Source organism: Rhinopithecus roxellana, chromosome 13 (assembly GCF_007565055.1).
Source record: "Rhinopithecus roxellana isolate Shanxi Qingling chromosome 13, ASM756505v1, whole genome shotgun sequence".
Taxonomy (NCBI): domain Eukaryota; kingdom Metazoa; phylum Chordata; class Mammalia; order Primates; family Cercopithecidae; genus Rhinopithecus; species Rhinopithecus roxellana.
Window position 1 is genome coordinate 39090232 of NC_044561.1, and position 19200 is coordinate 39109431.

A 19200-nucleotide genomic window follows, 5' to 3' on the forward strand; every position below is an offset into this window, starting at 1 on the left:
GACAGTTTCACAGACATTTCTTGCTTCTAATGACCTTTATAATTTTGAGGCTAACTGGTCACTTATTCTGTATAACATTCCTCAAATGGAATTTATCTGATATTTATCTTATGCTTAGACTGGAGTCATGCATTTTGAGAGGAAGACCACAAAGATAAATTGCCATTCTCATCATCTATTATCAAAGATGAATACTATCAAAATAACTTATCATTATTGATGCTGACATTGATCAGCTAGCTTGTGGAAGTGTTAATCAGATTTCCCCACTGTAAAGCCGATTATTTTCTTTCTCTCTCTTTCAACATCGTGCTTTTTGAAAAGAGGTCACTACACTCAGCCCCCAGTTAACGAATGAGTGAAAAATTATGTTCTACCTCTTTAAGAATATATATATGTGTGTGTGTGTGTTTGTGTGTGTGTGTGTGTGTGTATAGTGTGTGTGTGTGTATAGTGCCGGGTGTGGTGGCTCACGCCTGTAATCCCAACACTTTGGGAGAGATAGGTGGGTGGATCACTTGAGGTCAGGAGTTCAAGACCAGTCTTACCAACACGGTGAAACACTGTCTCTACTGAAAATACAAAAATTAGTCAACATGGTGGCACATGCCTGTAAACCCAGCTTCCCAGCTACTTGAAAGGCTGAGGTAGAAGAATCACTTGAACCTGGAAGGCAGAGGTTGCAGTGAGCGGAGATTGCGCCATTGCACTCAACCCTGGGCAGCGAGAGTGAAATTCCATCTCAAAAAAAAAAAAAAAAAAAAAAAAAAAATATATATATATATATATATACACACACACACACACACACACACACACACACATATATATATATATATACACACACACACACACACACATACATATACCATTTTCTTCATGGAATATCTGTTTATGCTCTATATGTGTATTGTTTATTTATCTAATCATTTACTTACATCAGTGTGGATTCATGGATATTTATTTTGTACTTGGGTTATGGTCCGATACTACTTTATTTGTTTTTTAAATTGTTTCAGCATTAGTCATTGGGACTTCTTTCAGTTGTCACTTATATGCCTTTTTTAAATATCCCACCATTGTTTATTTTTATTTTATTTTTAGCACTTACTTTCTTTTTGGCACTATGCTCCAGGTCCATCTTGTATCTTTCTTGTCAAGTCCTAGAATCAAGCATTTCTCTAAGGAGTCTTAGTGTCTTTGATTGGAGAATGGTATTAGAAACTAACATCTGGTTTCTAGGTAGGCGCACTTCCACTGTGCTGTCATTGCTTCTAGACCCTCTCAGCTGACAGAACAAGAACATAGATTTATTTAGATCTTCTTTAACTTTTTTATCAGTGTTTTGTAGTTTTGCACATACACATGCCATACATATTCTGTTACATTTATACCTAAGTACATAATGTTTAGATTCTATTATAAATAATATTTTTAAAATTTCAAAGTTCAAGCATTTGTTTCTGGCAAAGGGGAAAGCATTTCACTGTTGTGTATTAAGCTTGTGTCCTAAAACCTTGCCAAATCTGCTTTATTTTTTGTAATTTCTTTGGGATTTTCTATGTAGATATTTCAGGTGTGACTAGACAGTTTTATATATTCCTTTCCAATATTTATGTTTTAATTACCTTTTCTTGTCTTATTTCATCAGCTAGGACTGCCGGTATGATGCTGAATAGGAGTAGTGATGGGGAACATCCTTGTCTTTTCTCTGCACTAGGGGAAAGTGTCTAGTTTCTCACTGTTAAGCATGATGCTAGTAGCTATTTTGTAGATGTTCTTCATCAATCTGAAGATGTTCTCCTCTATTTTTAGTTTGCTAAGAGTTTTTATCCTTGCTTGAGTGCTGGATTTTGTGAAATGTTGTATCTTCTGTGTCAATTGATATGATCATATTTTGTTTTGACTTTCAAATATTAAACCAGCCTCATATATATGAAATAAATACCACTTGATCTTCAGGTATAATTATTTCAATACATTGCTGAATTATACTGGCTAATGTTTTATTAAGGATTTTATGTCTACCTCCATGAAAGATAAGGGTGTACAAATTTCCTTTCTTGTAATATATTTATGTAATTTTGGCATTAGGAGTAATGCTGGCCTCATTCAATGAGTTAGAAAGTGTTCCTCTGCTTTTATGTTTTGGAGGGGACTGTGGGAAACTGATATGGGTTCTTCCTTAAATATTTGTAGAACTCACCTGTGAAATCATTTGGGTCCAATGGTTTCTTTGGGGAAAGATTATGAATTATTTTCTCAACTTGTCTTAGATATATGGCTATTCATGTCATCAATTTCTCCGTGTGTGTTTAGATTATTTTTAATCTTTCTGAAACTAAAAAGTACATTTGATAAAATATAAAAGTGCCTCTAGAGATGCCCTCAAAAAGCAGATTATAGGCTTAGGAAATGGAATGAAGCTAGTAATGGTTTAAAAAATTATACTGGAATGCAAAATCATTTTTGAAATTTTGGTCAAATTAATAAGAATAGATATCTTCCCTCCATTACTTCAGTGCACCATATTTTTGTTTGTTTGCACATGTCTGTGTGCATTTCTGTTTGCTAAATTAAAAACAATTCCATTTTGACAATTACATGTCACATTATTTTTTAAAAAATTATTTCCATATGACCTTTGTGCAGAATATTTACTTAATCATTTAAGCTTATTTTCTTTATAATAGTTTGAGTTGTTTCATGATCACATTCAACTTAATTTAACTTTACTTGAAATTGTTTCTCAATGTATGATGGTTATTCTCATTAAGAAATAGGTGTTCAAAACACCGTGTCATTATTAACATATCTTGCTTAAAGTGAAAGCCATTGTAGCATGGTTTGCAATTTACTTTGGAGTAACAATGGGGTTTTGTGCAGAAAGATTATGTCTCGGATTTTATTTTAAAACGTCAGAATTTCGAGAGATAAATAGTCCTTTTGGTCTCAACTAGCATGAGAAGTAGAGGGGAAATATTTTCATAAAAAGATAAAAGAGACTAACAATTGTAGTTTCACACAACCAGTATTATATTTAGTTGTTTTAAGACAATGATATCATAATAGCTGTAGGATGACAAAAAATGGCATTTTTCATAATAGCTCCTTTCTCCATAATTTGTTTATTGTAATTATTTGAATATGTGATCATTACTAATATTGCTGTAATATTCTATCACATTTACGAAACCACTGGACAGTACCACCTCAGCATTTTAATGTGCTCAACACAGTGCCATTTTCTTTAGAACTGGTTGTTTTGCTTTCAGTTTGCTTCCTAGACTATCATCATGAGATCAAAGGCTGTGTTTTTTATACCACATGACAGCCCAATGCCCCACACAGGGTCAGCATTAAACAGAATTTTTGATAGGACCGGGTGAGCCAAAGGATGAATAGATGAGTACTCACGTTCAGGTGGCATTGGGTGGGAATTGTGGCTAGGTAAAACGGTATCTTGTCACAATGGTAATTTCAGTCACCTATTCCTTACCTCTTCTGGGCAGGTGGATTAATTTGCAATTGGCTTCTTTTCTTCTTTCTCACTCTACTAATTTTAGATGGAAATATCATTGACTCTTAACAACAAAGCGACTATCTTACCATATTCATAGGTTCTACCCCACCTACTAGGGAAGTCAAAGTATACAGGAGTGGAAATCTTGGGGCCATCCTAAAATCCTGCCCACCACAAGCAGCAAAGTACTCCTACTCCAATGTATTTCCCATAGCTACCTTGCATCTTCCAACCGTGTGAGTGGAGTGTTTGTTGCTTTGCTTATGGGCAAAGATGATTTTTGGGGGGAGATATTTGATTAAGCTTCTAACTTCTTTTATCTTTGACACCTTCAGTCTTATTTCATTTACTTTTAGACAGACTTTATCATAAGGCCACTTTTCTTTTCCTTTTTCCTTTAGGGTCTCTTCCCTTTGCATAGGTTATTGGCACTCTCCACTTACAAAGACTAGCTTTTTTGCTTCCAGCTCTTGATATTAAGTTTTTATCTAGCATCAGAACTTGAATGTGAGTTGTCCATGTGTCAGAACTGTCTTTCAAAACCAAAAGTTTCACATACCATTTTCGATTATCCCAAAGGAAAAGTTAGGCACCTATTTATTCCACAATTACTTTTAAAGTCTGTATATATTAATTGTGCACATGCTATTTTATTATTTACAAAATAAGTTAAGCACAGTTTTTCTGTTCAAAATATGAAAATAAGTATCATGGAAAAGTGGCAACTACATTTTATGTTCCTTCATTTTCAGCACCTTGTTATTCCTTTTATATAAAACTCTTGGTGTACACACAGTTTTTCCTCTTTTCTGGAAAATGGGAATGAATTACAATTCCTTTGTACATTCCATGCTGTCTTGGACAAAATCAAACACTTGAGTATATAAACACTTGAGTATAGAAATGAATTGTATTCCAGTTGTAGATATGACAATCTTTTCACTCCTTTTAACTTAGGCATTGTATTAGTTTTTGACAAATAATAACTATAGACCGAAGGGATTAAACAATAGGAATTTATTTTTTCCTGATTCTGGAGGCAAGAAGTCTGAGCTCAAGGTGTTGGCAGGGTTGGTTTTTCTGAGCCTCATCCTTTGCTTTGCAAATGGATATCTTTTCCCCATGTCTTCACATGGTCTTCTCTGTGTTTTTGTGTCTTAACCTCCTCTTCTTATAAGGACAGCAGTCATTGGAATCTGGCCCATCCTAATGATCTCCTTTAACTTAACTACCTCTTTAAAGACACTAACTCCACATACGGTCAGATTTTGAGGTGCTGGGAGTAAGGACTTCAGCATCTGAATTGGTGGGGAGACAGTTCAGCCTGTGACAGTCATGATAGGAATTAACTGCTATTGTGCACGAGATGTCTAACGAAAAGACAGAAAAGAAGTGTAAGGAAGTGATTACTGAGATCAACGAATGTTACTGTAGGACTGCCAGTCTATAGCTGCTGCAGATATATATAGCAATATGATGGTGGGTGATTTGTAGATTGTAATAGACCATTCAGAGAAACAAGTTGAATATTTTCTTACATTGGAACAAAAAGGGGGCACAAAAGAAATCATTTCCCAGTATTTGATGAGATTCCATAAAAATTCTGAGCATCAAACTGTACACTGCTATATATGAAGCCAGATCCAATGGGAATCTTTTGATTTTACATATAGATCACTTTCAAAATGAGGATACTAGCCCTATTTGCTATGCAATATTATCATGACATGCATTTTTATTTAATTGGGCCTTTCAGTTTTTGTGCATCTATAAATCCTAATAGTTCAGCCTCTCTATAGGCATCTTTGCTACTTCCTATCTGAGGAAATAACATTTTATTATAAAATTACAGTTTTTTGTAATTTAGATCTCTAGTTTCTAAAATAAGAAAACAGACGTATCATTTGGGGCAAGAATAGAAACAAAATAAACTCTCCTGTTAAAGCAGAGGAAACAACTTTCTGAGAAAAAAAAAATTGAAGACACATCTTTCGTGTATTTCAGGAACATTTCACTTTTGTTCATCTTCTGACTGCACTGTGAACCATCATAGCTAGATCAAAATTAGTTACATTAATAAACAAAAACAAAAATTCTGTCTATTTGCCTTACATTAAAAGATATCCTTTTGCCTGATGCAGCAATGGAAACTAAAATCTCTAAAGAAAAACGTGCTGGCTTCTCTCACCATCGTTGTCCAATAGGAAGGAATTTGGTCAGGAGTAAAAATAACTCAGTTATGGTCCATGTTATTACACTCCTCTGAGCTTCTTTCTCTCTTCCACATGTTGAATGACTTACTGGTTTATTTTTGCCACATACATAATGTTTGGCTCCTATCTCCTGTGCAATCAATCTTCATTATTGGATCTTTTCCCCCTCCTACAATCAGATCATTTTGATTATTACTTTAATTGTACATTCCCTGACTAACTTCTCTCTAATTTGTTTTTAACTTCAGACTACCTGTGGACATAACGTTTTACAATTCAGAATGTGAATTTTACACTTAGTCTAACAACTAAATAAGCTTAGAAATTTAGGAATGGTAAATTAGGTCACTTGATACCTTTTCATACGAGGAAAGCAAACTTCTTATGTGCCTAGGTGTTGCTTTTGGAGAAACTTTCCTGAGCATTGAGGAGTCAGTGCTAACTCCTGCAACCACGTGAGTCTCTCTGACTCTGTGATGCCAACTTATCTTGCTATAGTCAAAGAGCTTTAGGTTGGAGTGAATGGGTACCATCTTTGTTCTTAGGAGTGTACTCTAGGGACCTTGTTTTTGTAGGAACACACAAGGGCTATTTTAGTGTTAATTTGAACACATCAGAAGAGTTTACATTAGAATTTCAAAGAAACGTAAGAATCCTTGTTACCTTCAAATCTCGAACTTTCTCCATGATATAAAATAGCAGCCTTCATTTAAAAGATCAGAAATTACCCCAATGACCAGATCCAAATGCTGAACAACAAACAGTCCAGATTTACCATGAGGAATAGGGTTAATATTTGCTCCCCAATGACAAATCCCAACCCGGAACAGATTTCAGCCAGGCAGCTAGCAAAGCTCGCGGGTGAACTGCACAGGCCATGGTGGGTGCAGAGCTCAGAGCCGGAAAGCAAACAGCTGCTGTAGCCTGATTTGAGTTAAAATAGTGTGAGTGTTTAGTCTGGCGCACGGCTTCAGGGGAGATTGGCAGCTGGGTCAAACAAAGTCCTTCCATTGGCTCCCTTCCCAGGCAGCTTCTGCTAGTGTTTAGGTACTAGTGCAGTGTAGAACCCTTTTCTCAGGCAAAACCTAACATCTGACCGCACCCTTTTTGCTATTAAAAAAAAAAAAAAAAAAAAAAAAAAAAAAAAAAAAAAACTTTTTATTTTTTTTTCCTCCTGTCGTTAAGATAAACTCTCCAGTAGACAACCTCTCCCACTAATTGTGTATTAGCAACGTATTTTATCTTGAGAGCTTGTACACTGGGCTCTTAACGTGGTGTGGAAGGTAGCCTGTTACAGTGCTGGATTCATAAAAGGGCCTTTATGGTTTGTGAAAGAATATCTGTGTGCTTAGGGAGGAAACTTTTTGATCTGCAGAAAAGCCAGAAGACATCTAGGTAAGACTGCGATATCAAATCTACTTTTTTGGGGGAAAGTTGGGCAGTGAGACTGCTTAATCGCAACCAATGTGAGTTTAAAGGGTGTATGTTCACTTTTGTAGAAGTTCAAAATGTACTGACGATTGTTTGCTTATTTTTTGTTTGTTTGTTTAAATCTTAAAGGAATACTGTCGTCTGCATTTTTACAATTTTGTTTTCTTCTATTGAACCGATTACAGTGGATATAGAGTTTTATTATATAGCGAAATCTTTGTAAACTGCCACAGAAAGAAAGTGTTATTTAGAAGGGAAATTGACAAGTTTTAAAGAGTAATTGTACAATCATTTGAGGACAGAGGAACACTGCATTATACTAATAAGGGTTTAATTACCAAAAAAAGTTTAATGTTGCTTTGGAAGGAATATTAAGTAAGTTGTCTTTGTCTCTTACTTTTTAATTTTAGTCGCTGATTTAGCCTGTTGGGTCACATTTTTTGTTAGTGCTGAAGGCTGCCATGAATCCGTAATGAGGCCCCTTTGCACATGATTTTGGCACCTGGCCAAAATCAACTTCCCAGCGGCAAGCTCTCTCTAAAGAACCTGGAGCAATTTCTTTCTTTCTTTCTTTTTTTTTTTTTTTTTTGATCTGGAATCATGTCTGAAAGCTGCCACAACCAGTTGTATAGGCATGTCAAAATGACTTTATACAGTCAATATGAAACAAGCATTAAATATTTTTTCTCATATTGGTGCTTTTATCATTATGAATTCCTTGCTTGTTGCCACCTAAGATACGATGGAACAAGCACAATCTTAAAGAAGATTTACTGATTTTTTGTTTTTCTCAGCAGACCAGAGTAGGTATGATCATCTTATTGAGAAGTATACAGTGCAAAAAAGGTTTTTCAAAATACTGCAGGATAAATAACAAATGAAATCTTAAAATTGTTAATCTCTGTAAGTAATACTCAGTGAACAGTAAGTAATGGAGTTTTCTAGAAGTTTCGTTGTGCGCGCAATTAAGCTTAACATTTTAATAGTGTTTTTGTCTATGTTAAAATGTAGCATTTGGGATTTTTTAAAATGTCAGCATTTGTTATATAATTTAAAAAACTTATTGACACCTTGATATTATTTCTAACAAATGTTTTAATAGAAATGCTTGGTATATAGACATGGCTGAATAGCTTTAAGTAATTGTGTTTAATTGCTGTTTTGCAATAAAAAGATAATTTTTCATGAAAGAAATTTTGAAGCTCAAAGGTACTTACATCCCATATCTGGAACTGTTATTAATTTTGATATTACTATAACTGAATTTTGTTCTGTAAGCCAATTTTATACTCTAGTGTTTTAAGAGTTAAATTCACGAATGTCAATGAAATACTATAGTAATCAAATATTAACACCTCAGATTTTTCTATAGCCATTTTCAATAGTATCTTTAGACATTAAACATGGGTACATTACAGAATAATTAAAAGCAGAAAAGTGTAATATCAGTTGCTCTATTTTTTTAAAACAAATTTTATTATCACTATCATAAATGCTATTATGCCTTGTGTGTTAATCTGTAGTAATCCAGAGTGCAACTTTATTTTACTAGAAACAGTCATATTTCTCTTTAAAATATTGAGGGGAATCAGATATATTATTTTTTAAGAGTGACCTAATTAAGAGATTTCTTAATAGGCATGTTTATTCTGTATTTATCTTCCCTTTATGTATAGAATATTGCTAATTTTGGTGATAGAAAAGATCATATTAATTTTAGATAAATTTTAGGATTAGAAAATTCCTCCTGATTTCCTTCAGGTCATTTTTGTAAATATACAATTTATATTTGCTTTCCTGTGGACTGAATTATGATACTGTAAATATCTTGCTATTAGTTTAACCAAGACATGGAGTGTTTTGAATTTTCATACCAGTCAACATTAAAATCCATAGAAGTTATAAATTGTTATTAAGAGAAATTTTCCTAGATAAGTTCTCTTTGTATGTGAGTTTACAGCTGAATTCTCATTTAATGTAATCTTTGTAATTTATAGAAAAGAAGTTAATAAAGGTAAATGTTTCAAAACTTGGATTAAAACCCAAACATTTTCACATTTATTATCATGAAACAGGTGCAGGAAAAATAAGATAGCTTCTCTTGTTCAGCATGATTCTCAGTTAAAAGTTATTTTTTAATTCAATTTTAATTTTAGCTCTTACACACATCTTCTGTTTTTATTTTTTGATTATTTTGAATCAACTGTTGTACTTAGCATTTGAAATTGATGGATTATTTTTCTAATATTTACTAAGAAATGTTTTAACTGAAAATTATAAGGTATTTTTGGTTAATTAGAGCCCATAGCAAAGTAAATGCCATCAAATATAGAACTTTTCAAGTACACAGAAATGTTAGTTTGCGAGTTCAGAAGAAACTTAATTGTACACGATTACTGACAAAATATTTTTTAGTTGAGGTAGAAACGAATAAGTATTAAGGGCAATTTAGATTATCTTCCTTACTGAAATAGCTAAAAAATTTACTTTCTTTTGCTATGGCAATGAGTTGTAATTATTTCCATAATGTAGGCTTTTTTAGCAGGATTACTAGCTAATTTTCCCTAGGATCATAAATGCAAAACACTGATTACATTTCCTTCATTGAGTTAACATTTTAAAAATACTATATGGAAACGCGATTGCTTGTAAAAAGAAAAATATTTTAATATTTTTCTTGAATTTCTTCAATTTATAAAGAATAGCTCGAACAAGGTTTTTCGTTCATCTTTTCCCCCATACTTATGTTGGAAATATTAAAATCTATGAAATTTTTCAATGTGGAATCTCTTCTACTCTTCAGAAAAAGTGAAATTAATTTGTAGTTGTCAATTCAAATTATGGACTTCTATCATTTTAAATGTGACAGGGTTTTTTGTTTGTTTATTTTAATTATGCAACAGGCACATAAAATACTTTCTTTCCCTCCAATTAAAAAACATATTAAATAATCAAACATCAACTTTTATTCGGTATTGAAAAGAAAGCTTTAACATCGCAGTATTTTATCCACAATTGTTTAAATGTGAGAAATGTTTACAACAGGGTATTTTAGGTGAACATTTATCATTTAAATGAAGTGCTTTGTTCTGAGGGGTCTAAAATTCAGCAATAAGATAAGTGCATTGTTACATTAGATTGAACATCATTGTTGAATTTTTGGCACAACTTCTGTTACCTCGGCCATAAAAAACTAGTATAGGCAGAATGATTTGGAATTTGCAGTAACAAAACTAGATATAGAAGCACGTGAAGACACCAATCTTTGTTGTTTTGGAGAAAGTATGCACTAAAATAAAAGATGATACCTTTCATATAAACTGCTAATCATAATACTTTGTTATTTCATTAATACAATAAACCTGAAATATTAAAACAATAATTATACTTTGTCATGCATTTGTAAGGCTTTTCTCATAAAATTAACTGCCATATTTTACTCTTTTATTAGATGAACAAATGTCTTATTTCCAAGCAGCCAACATACCACTATAGCTTATATAACCAAATAATTTTTTAACGTTACTTTGATTTATATGCAATTAATATTGAATAGAATCATGTTAGCTGATTTTAAGCCTTGTTCAAATAAAAGAAGTGTTGATTTGCACTTGTTGCCATTTTTTTTACTTTATATTGGTTTAATTTTAAAATTATCACAAAGTAAATATTACTGTTTGATATCATTCTTAAACATTCATTTTACAAGCCACCTGACCTGTTAGCTGTTTAAACAATGATGATTTATCTTGCTATAAATTCTTCTCTCAAAGTCAAGACAAATAGATCAGTAAAGGAACCTCTTTTTTAATGCTCAAAATTTTTTCCTAAAAACCTGTAAGAATTTGTTTAGTTTTCTCTTGTTTATGTGTTCATGTGTATTTGCCAACCTGTGTTGTTGCCTATATCCTGAGATATAAGTCTTCTGAGCTCGAGGTTGGAAAGTCTGATAGCATGCTCTACATTAGTTCTTATTCCATATTACTTTCTATAAACAAATTTATTGAGTTTCTTATTGAGAGTTAGTCGATATATGAATCAATGTTAATGATCACATCAAATCTGAGGATTTGCTTCATTTAAAGCACTGAATATTCAGCATAAATTAGTGCTAATTTACGTGTTTATAGAGTGATTCTAAATATATGATTTTTTTTTTTAGAGATTTACTAATTCTTTGAAAATCTGGAGAACTATCATTTGCTTAAAAAACTAATATCTACTAAAATTATAATTGTCCCTGCTTTGCTATTATTGAAATATTGCATAATCTCTTGTTTAAAAATATCATGAGACCAAGCTATCGTGCCTTTCTTTTCATTTCTCCCACTAACATCTGAGGTCAACGTCTGTAAGGGGAAATATCTGAAAATATTTCAAAAGCATTTTCTTTCCTGTGATAATCAACTACTTTATTATTTGCAGAGATTTTGAAAGGAGTAACTGTTTTATTTGAATGTTTAGATAAATATGAGGAATATATGGGCTTTCTGTGGACTTCAGTTTTACAACTAAAATAGAAAGTAAGATGGAGAGTAATAAAATTCTATATTTTATAGCAACTAATTACAACTTGCTGTTCATACATAAACAACACACTGGAAAGATAGACAGTGGGCTTTGAGAACAGCTTTCATTTACTCAGTCTGTAAGAACTCTAGTAAAAATGGTGTCAAAGGGATGGTGGTGATCCATTCTGTATGGCCCATGGTGCTTTAAACTTATGCAGTCATTTCCCATATTTAAATCCCTGAGTCTTGCCTCAGAGCTCCAAATCACCAATCTCAGATATTTTTACAAAGAGAGAGGAGTTACACACTCATTCTTGTTCACTGGAGGATCTGTGATGGGGTTTCCTTGGCAGAAACAGGGTTCTTCTATGTATAATGATTTTTTAAAAAATCCCTGTTAAGGTAGTTCAGCTCATTCAGTTAGACAAATCAGCATTATAACCCAGCTGACTCAGCCTTAGCAAGGATCATTAGTTTTTCATTTAACCCCAAACCTGGGCATTTTCCTGAAGAATATGGACAGTTGTGCATGAAAGGTCAAGTTGCTAAAAATTATAGAACATGCATGCTCTACATATGAGTTACTAAATTGTGTTTTGTGTTCAAAATAGTATATATAAATACATGTTTTGTGTACAGAATATTTAAACAGTGATAGAAACAGTTGTTCTCAAATTTAACTTATGGGATTGGCTTTATTCCAATTCTACTTGAGATGTCATCCAAAATTACTTTTTAAAAGCACTGCTTTGAAAATTTCCAAGTATAGTCTTCATGAAGTATTGCGATCTGGATATGAATTTTCTGCTAATGCCGGAGTTTGGGAAAAATACAAGTATGTGACTATTGCATGTTCTGTGGGATTCTAATCTGATCACATGCTCTTTCCTCTCCATTCCTTGGGCCCATTCAGAAATATTCTATGGAGAGGGTTTTTTTTGTTTTTGTTTTTGTTTGTTTGTTTGTTTGTTTGCTTTTTTCCTGTCAGCAGCCAATTTTAGTCTTTATTTTATTTCTTTTTAGAGGCAGGATCCTACTATGCTGCCAGGACTGGAGTGTAGTGGCTATTCACAGGTGCGGTCATGACCCACTGTTGTGTTGAAGTCCTGGGCTCAAGAGATTCTCCCACCTCAACCACCAATTGTAGATATATTCAGATAGCATGACATTTGAAAAAGTTGATGGAGAGAAAATTCCTACTGAAGTGTGATACAGATATCTCTAAAACATCTTTGGTTGTCAGGAAATGAATCAATGATATAGAAATAAACAATGATTTGTAATCTTGGCAGATAAACAGAGAAATAATCAGTTCAGAACATTTATGGAATGATAACATTTTCCTGTTGATATATTTTTGTGCCAACAAATTTAATTTGGAAACTGATATTTGTTAATAGAAGGCAGTAATCATTTTTAGTAATCGGTAGTTTTAAATGCTTTATTCAAGACCAAGGGCTGATTTATTGAATGAATAGGTCTTAGATAAAATGTAAGCGATTAGGCCACCTCATATCTGGAATGTGTTTTTATTTTCAATACCCAAGTCATTAAGTGTAAATGTAATAGTATTTGCATATTTTCAACTTTCAGGTTAGTCATGTCTACCTTTGATATTTGTTTTCTCCTTAGATAAGTAACTTACGAGTAATCAAATATCTTGCAATTTCCATTTTCCATCTTAAAGCCTGTGCAAGATCAAATTTGCAATTGGTAAATCACATAAAAGTCTGGATTAATAGCAAAATGAGATTATGTAGCCCAAAATGAAATTATAAATAAAGTGCAGGTGTTTACTAGGATTTGTGTGGTCAGATATACAAATAGAATCACAGGTAGAGTTTTTCATTTCTCACTTGAGAAAAGTGCAATTAAAAGTAATTTCCAGATGTTCAAATGCACAGCTGCTTTCTCCTAAACTGAATTTTGCAGAAATGAGCTAAATTATAATGGGTTTAAAAGTCACTACGTTTTAATGGTTTTTAAATTGAATTTGAAACATCATTACTAGGTTTACCAGATGAAGAGAGTTAATGCTTATGAGTACCTGGTACAATTTTCATTTAGGTGGCAGCAGAGCCATTAAGGTATTGGAAATTATAATAAGACCAAAACTTACATTGAGTTTGAAAAAATTGATTAGTATGTGTGTTGATATACTCTATGCCTTTATGAGATTTATGTTATATACTCTATGACACTATGAAAATTATTCAGCTATAGCTGAAAGAAACATGCGTATATACGTTCATAAAATGGTATGTGGGGGGGAGGTGTGGGTATATATGTGTGACAGAGATTTTTACATTTTCTTTGTCTAATGATAAGGAAATATCAAGAGTAAGATGTTAAGTACACTGTTTAAAATATACAAGTCTGTTACATTGTTTCTACATATCAAATTATAAGCAATGACTATGAACCTACATATGTATAATATCTACTTAAAAAAATCCATCTATTTTACTTAGAGTTACTTACATGCCCAAAAGCAACAAGCTACTGTCATAAATATTATCCCGTTAAGTAAAGTCGTGATCTTGACTAAGTTTTCTTGGGCTTGAAATAGGCTTTTCTTTGCAGCCAGGAATAGCCAAGTTTTTCTCAAACTCTTAGGGGAAGGCATATAGATGGTTAAATGAAGAAGGGGAGGTAAAAAGTGGGGGCATTCCATTGGAATAGAGAAATAAAGAGCTTTTACCCTACCTAAGCTCAGAAATTTATCATTAAAGAATCCACAACAGTTTTCAAAGCGCACTACTGAAAGAATTTCAAAAATTTGACCTTGGAAGTAATTAGAAAACTGACTCATTAGTTATGAGTATGATGATAGAACACTTTATCCTATCTATGACATTCTTTCAAGTGATTGACTCCTGCCCTTGAAAGCATTATCCATGGCCAGTGATTGATGACTTGTTCAGGTCTTATGCAGAGTGCTTCATATATCTCATCTCAATCCTCTAAATAACCATGAAAGTTGATGATTATCTCATGGTACAGATGGAAGGCTAAAAGTGTTTAATTTTCCCCAACTTCCCGTGCTAGTAAGTGTTGATGTCTGGATCTGAACCTGTGTTAATGGTTTTTCTAGTCCATGCTGTTATCTGTTGCACCACATTTTGAATAATCTTGGACTTTCAGAGTATGAAGGAAGATTAAATATAACCCTTTGATATAAATGTTCTCTCTCTCTCTCTCTCTCCTCTCTGACAATTGGAGAAACAGAGTTCTAAAAATATTAAAATCAGCCATAGACAGAGAGTAGTGAGAAATACACTTTTTTTTAATACAGAAGGTTTCCTGAAGTACTTTTAGTATTGTTCTAAATTAAGCAATAACCAATGAACAATTTTGGTCATAGGCAGTTTCTCTCCAGAAAAACAAAAAACAAAAAAAAACCCCAAATAATATCCATAAACAAAGGTTGTGTTTCTGATGTGAGGCTCTTTTGCACATCAGTGGCTTAAAAGAATGTGTAGTGAAATAGCACAATAGGGGGAAACACCTCTGAGACAGGAAATTGCACTAGCTTGTTTTGTCAACATACACAACTCTTGCATGTCTGTGGGTATAGAGTTGGAGAGGCACGGTGAGTTTTCACTGTGACCATCTGTACCATCCCGTGCAGGACTCTACTGTGGCATTCCACAGAAGCAAATCCTCAGAAGCCTTCTCAAAGTGCTTAACTGCCCTGAAACAGGTGTTTCTCACTAGAAAACAATGTCTGTTTACTTTAAAATTCAGAATTTCTCCATATCACATGCTTATGAAGAAAGAAACGTGAACTCTGTTATAGTATAGTTGTCGGCAATTGTTATAAAAATTAGATTTCTAACCTCTATTGATAGCACTAAACTTGAAATGAGAATATGGGTATAAAATACTTCTTATAAACTTATTTTTAAGTTTTATGTAATGTTGGCTATTATGAGTCAAGATATGAACACTGAAAATTTGGGGCCAAAGTCACTTTTTCAACACTGGCACATTTGAGTTGTTGATTTTAGAACTGGGATCATTGAATGTGGTTTTTTCACACCCTTATTTTATGCAACAGAAAATGGAGGCTTCAAGAGGGAAAAAAATGGCCTTTCTGCTCATAGTCATAATACTAGCGCCTGGAGAGTTGGCTTTGATCACAGATTTTCCTTCCAGTTTTCTATTCCTTCATTTATACAAGGTCATTTACCCTCTAAATCATTTATATCTAGTTATAAATTCTTTTTTATTTTCCTAAATCTTTAGTAGAATAGAAATACAATTGAAGGAAATTTAGCTATGTTGGTAAATGTAGAAATAACTAATAAGAGGTATTGAATATAAACTTACCTATAAGTTATTGTTTCTGTAAATGCACACTATTAAAAATGTCTGGTTTGTAATTTCATTTTTGATGTATATTCTAGGGCACACTGACATTTTAAAGAATTTTGTTGAAACGTCCACTGAGCATGCTTTCTGAAAAATGAAGATTGTCTTTTGGTTTTTTCTTTTTTATTAGCTTTAAAAAGTTTCAAGTAAAAGTTTCTGAGATGCATGATTCTTAAGCATACATCTGGATGAATGTTTTACATATGCATACATATGTAGTTATACGCATTCATACGTCTTCTCCCAGATATCAGAATATAAAACTTTCAGCACTCCATAGTACTCTCTCATCCCCATCTGACACCTGTCACCATATATGTTAGGTTTACCAGTCTTTGATTTCATATAATTGCACAGTATGTATATATTTTTGTTTGGCTTATGTTACTCAATATTTTGCCCATGTAATTTTCCCATGTTTCATATATTGGTTGGTTGTTCTTTTTTGCTTTGCAGTATCCATTTGTGTGATTATGGCACAATTTTAATCTATTCTACTGGGCTAGTACACTTTTTGGTTGTTTTCAGTTGTCTGTTTACATAATTTTTTAAATGCAGAACTGGTACCAAAAATATAGTAGTCAGTTGTTTTCTTTAATAGATTCAATATAAAAATAGAATCACTGGCCGGGTGCGGTGGCTCACGCCTGTAATCCCAGCACTTTGGGAGGCCAAGACGGGCAGATCACGAGGTCAGGAGATCAAGACCATCCTGGCTAACACGGTGAAACCCCATCTCTACTAAAAATACAAAAAATTAGCCGGGAGTGGTGGCGGGTGCCTGTAGTCCCAGCTACTCGGGAGGCTGAGGCAGGAGAATGGCAGGAACCCGGGGGGTGGAGCTTGCAGGGAGCCGAGATCGCGCCACTGCACTCCAGTCTGGGCGACAGAGAGAGACTCCGTTCAAAAAAAGAGAGAAAAAAATAGAATCACTTTAATTAAAGCACTACAGGCAGTTGTTGCTTTTCATGGTCCCATGCTAACTGAAATGCATTTGTATTTGAACTCGGAAAAGTGACGACTCAATACTTCTGAGTTATCTATGAAAAAAATTCTGGAAAAAACAAATAGTATGTATTATCCTAAGTAGATGCTGAAGAAACAGTCCTGCAGTATTTAAACTTTATCATCACCCATTTGCTCTTGTTATTTATTACAATATATAGAACTATAATTATAGGTTGGCCCAAATATTCATGTTGTTAAAAACTCAGTTGTCACTATATTTTCTATAACTCCTTCTGGGTGGCAAAAATTTTCTGGTTTAAAGCAAAATAATTAAGCCATTGTATTTTACATAGGATAGTTTGGGTTTTTTTTTTTTTTTTTTTTTTTTTTTTTTTTTTTTTTTTTTTGTACGATATGAGCAAAATGGGACCCAATATCTTTGACAATAGGGATAAATATTTGTTTGAAAGTAATGGGAATAGTTTTAGAGATACTTTTCTAACTATTTTCTATGATGTTTTTAACAGTTCCACCGTTGGTGTTACTATACTCAAATTTAAAATCTTTTCCTCTACTAGGATAACACAAACATTACTAATAAAAAATTGAAAAGGTTTTTAAATTTTTCCTTTATTATGGAAGAAAGATTAAGTTATTTAGAAGTTCTTAAGTCACCAATTGAATTTATTTATAAGCTTCTGTTGAGTGCATCATCAAAAAGCTAATGAATTTATTTATTACATTGGCTATATTGATAAACAGTCTGGGGTTGTCATCTGGATATTATTCACACTTGCTAGTAAGCAAATGCTTTAATAAAATAAATAACATGAAAGTCGTGTATTACAATGTGGTTTGCAAAGCCTTTTCACACATACGTATACATATTAACATTGAGAGGGAGAGGATATCAGTCTTCCACCCCAAACAGTAAAATAATTAGTATCCTGATTATTTGAGTGAGAAAATAATCTAAGAAAGACTGAGCTATGACCTGCATTGAAATTATTTTTCTACTCTAAATCTGTTATCTTTTATTACAACAGACTACATCTCTGTAAATAATGGAACTTCATACAAGAGATCCATGGTGAACTAGTGGCTTAATGTATCTCTCAAAATATTTTTAAACAAAATATATTTTTTATTTGTATCTGTAATGCTACAAAATTCTCATATGATCTGGAAAGTTTTCAATCATATATGAAAAATTATTTATCATTTAACACATTTTCTTGGAGGTTGTGTATTAACATTTTAGCCCCTAAAAATGGTAATATCCCTTTCTAGTTTTTTTGTTTGTTTTAAATAATCAGTTCAAAGCTGGCCAAGGTCAATGATTCTTAAATGCTATTATTATTTTGCGATAACTATACAATGCCTGATATTGATTCCATTCCTGATACCAGCTGGCAGTAAGCTTCCCTCTCAGATGAAGCGATAGATGGCCTGTTCATAATTCATACACGCAATGGGCACTACAAAATTCCACTGCTAGCTTCTCCTTAATTAGATGTATTTGCATCTGATAGGAAGAGAAGACTAACTTTCCACCATGCTTTGTCCCCGTAATTGTATTCTAGGTATTAAACACATTTTTAAACATGTGCAATGTCTGAAGACTTCTGAATTAACAAACTCATGTGGACATTTGAAAATGTATACCTGTTTGTCCTCCTACTATGCTATATATGTTTGGTTTTGTAAAAATATGGGTGAATTCACAGTATCGTTCTTTTTTACTCTGGATGTCACCTTGTATCTGTGAGTCTTTACTGGCCCATGAAAATGATTGGATTTAGTCTGATCTCACCATGTAAAAAGGTCCGGTTCATGGCTTGGATTTGAGAACAGCAGAATGAATCAACTTTGAGGAAGAAGCTGATTTTTTAAAAAAAGAAAATGTCTATTTACATTGAACTTATCAGAAATAGGTAGAGATCAAGAAGAAAACAAGTGTAGAATTACTTCAGGATATTTTAAAAGGACTTCCATTTAGATATCCTTGACTAAATCTGTCAACTTTGTATCCATTTTCTCATAAAGAAAGTGTTGAACTTTTCACTAGAAGTACTTCTTTTTATTCCTCTGTTAAAACATGCCTGTTATTTTTTTTGTAATACTTAAGCAATTTTATTTTACAGATATACCACTTAGTTCATCAGTCTCCACTTCCGGTTGTTTTTAAAAATTATTTATG

At 33.0% G+C, this 19200-nt stretch overlaps 1 long non-coding RNA gene across 1 annotated transcript in view; it reads left to right on the plus strand.

The window, feature by feature from the left end:
- Nucleotides 1-6709: 6709 nt before the first annotated feature.
- Nucleotides 6710-19200, plus strand: part of LOC104672378 — a 119108-nt gene continuing 106617 nt past the window's right edge. The window contains exon 1 of the long non-coding RNA XR_749387.2: nt 6710-7131. This is a non-coding gene — a long non-coding RNA (uncharacterized LOC104672378). The remainder of the gene's footprint in view (nt 7132-19200) is intronic.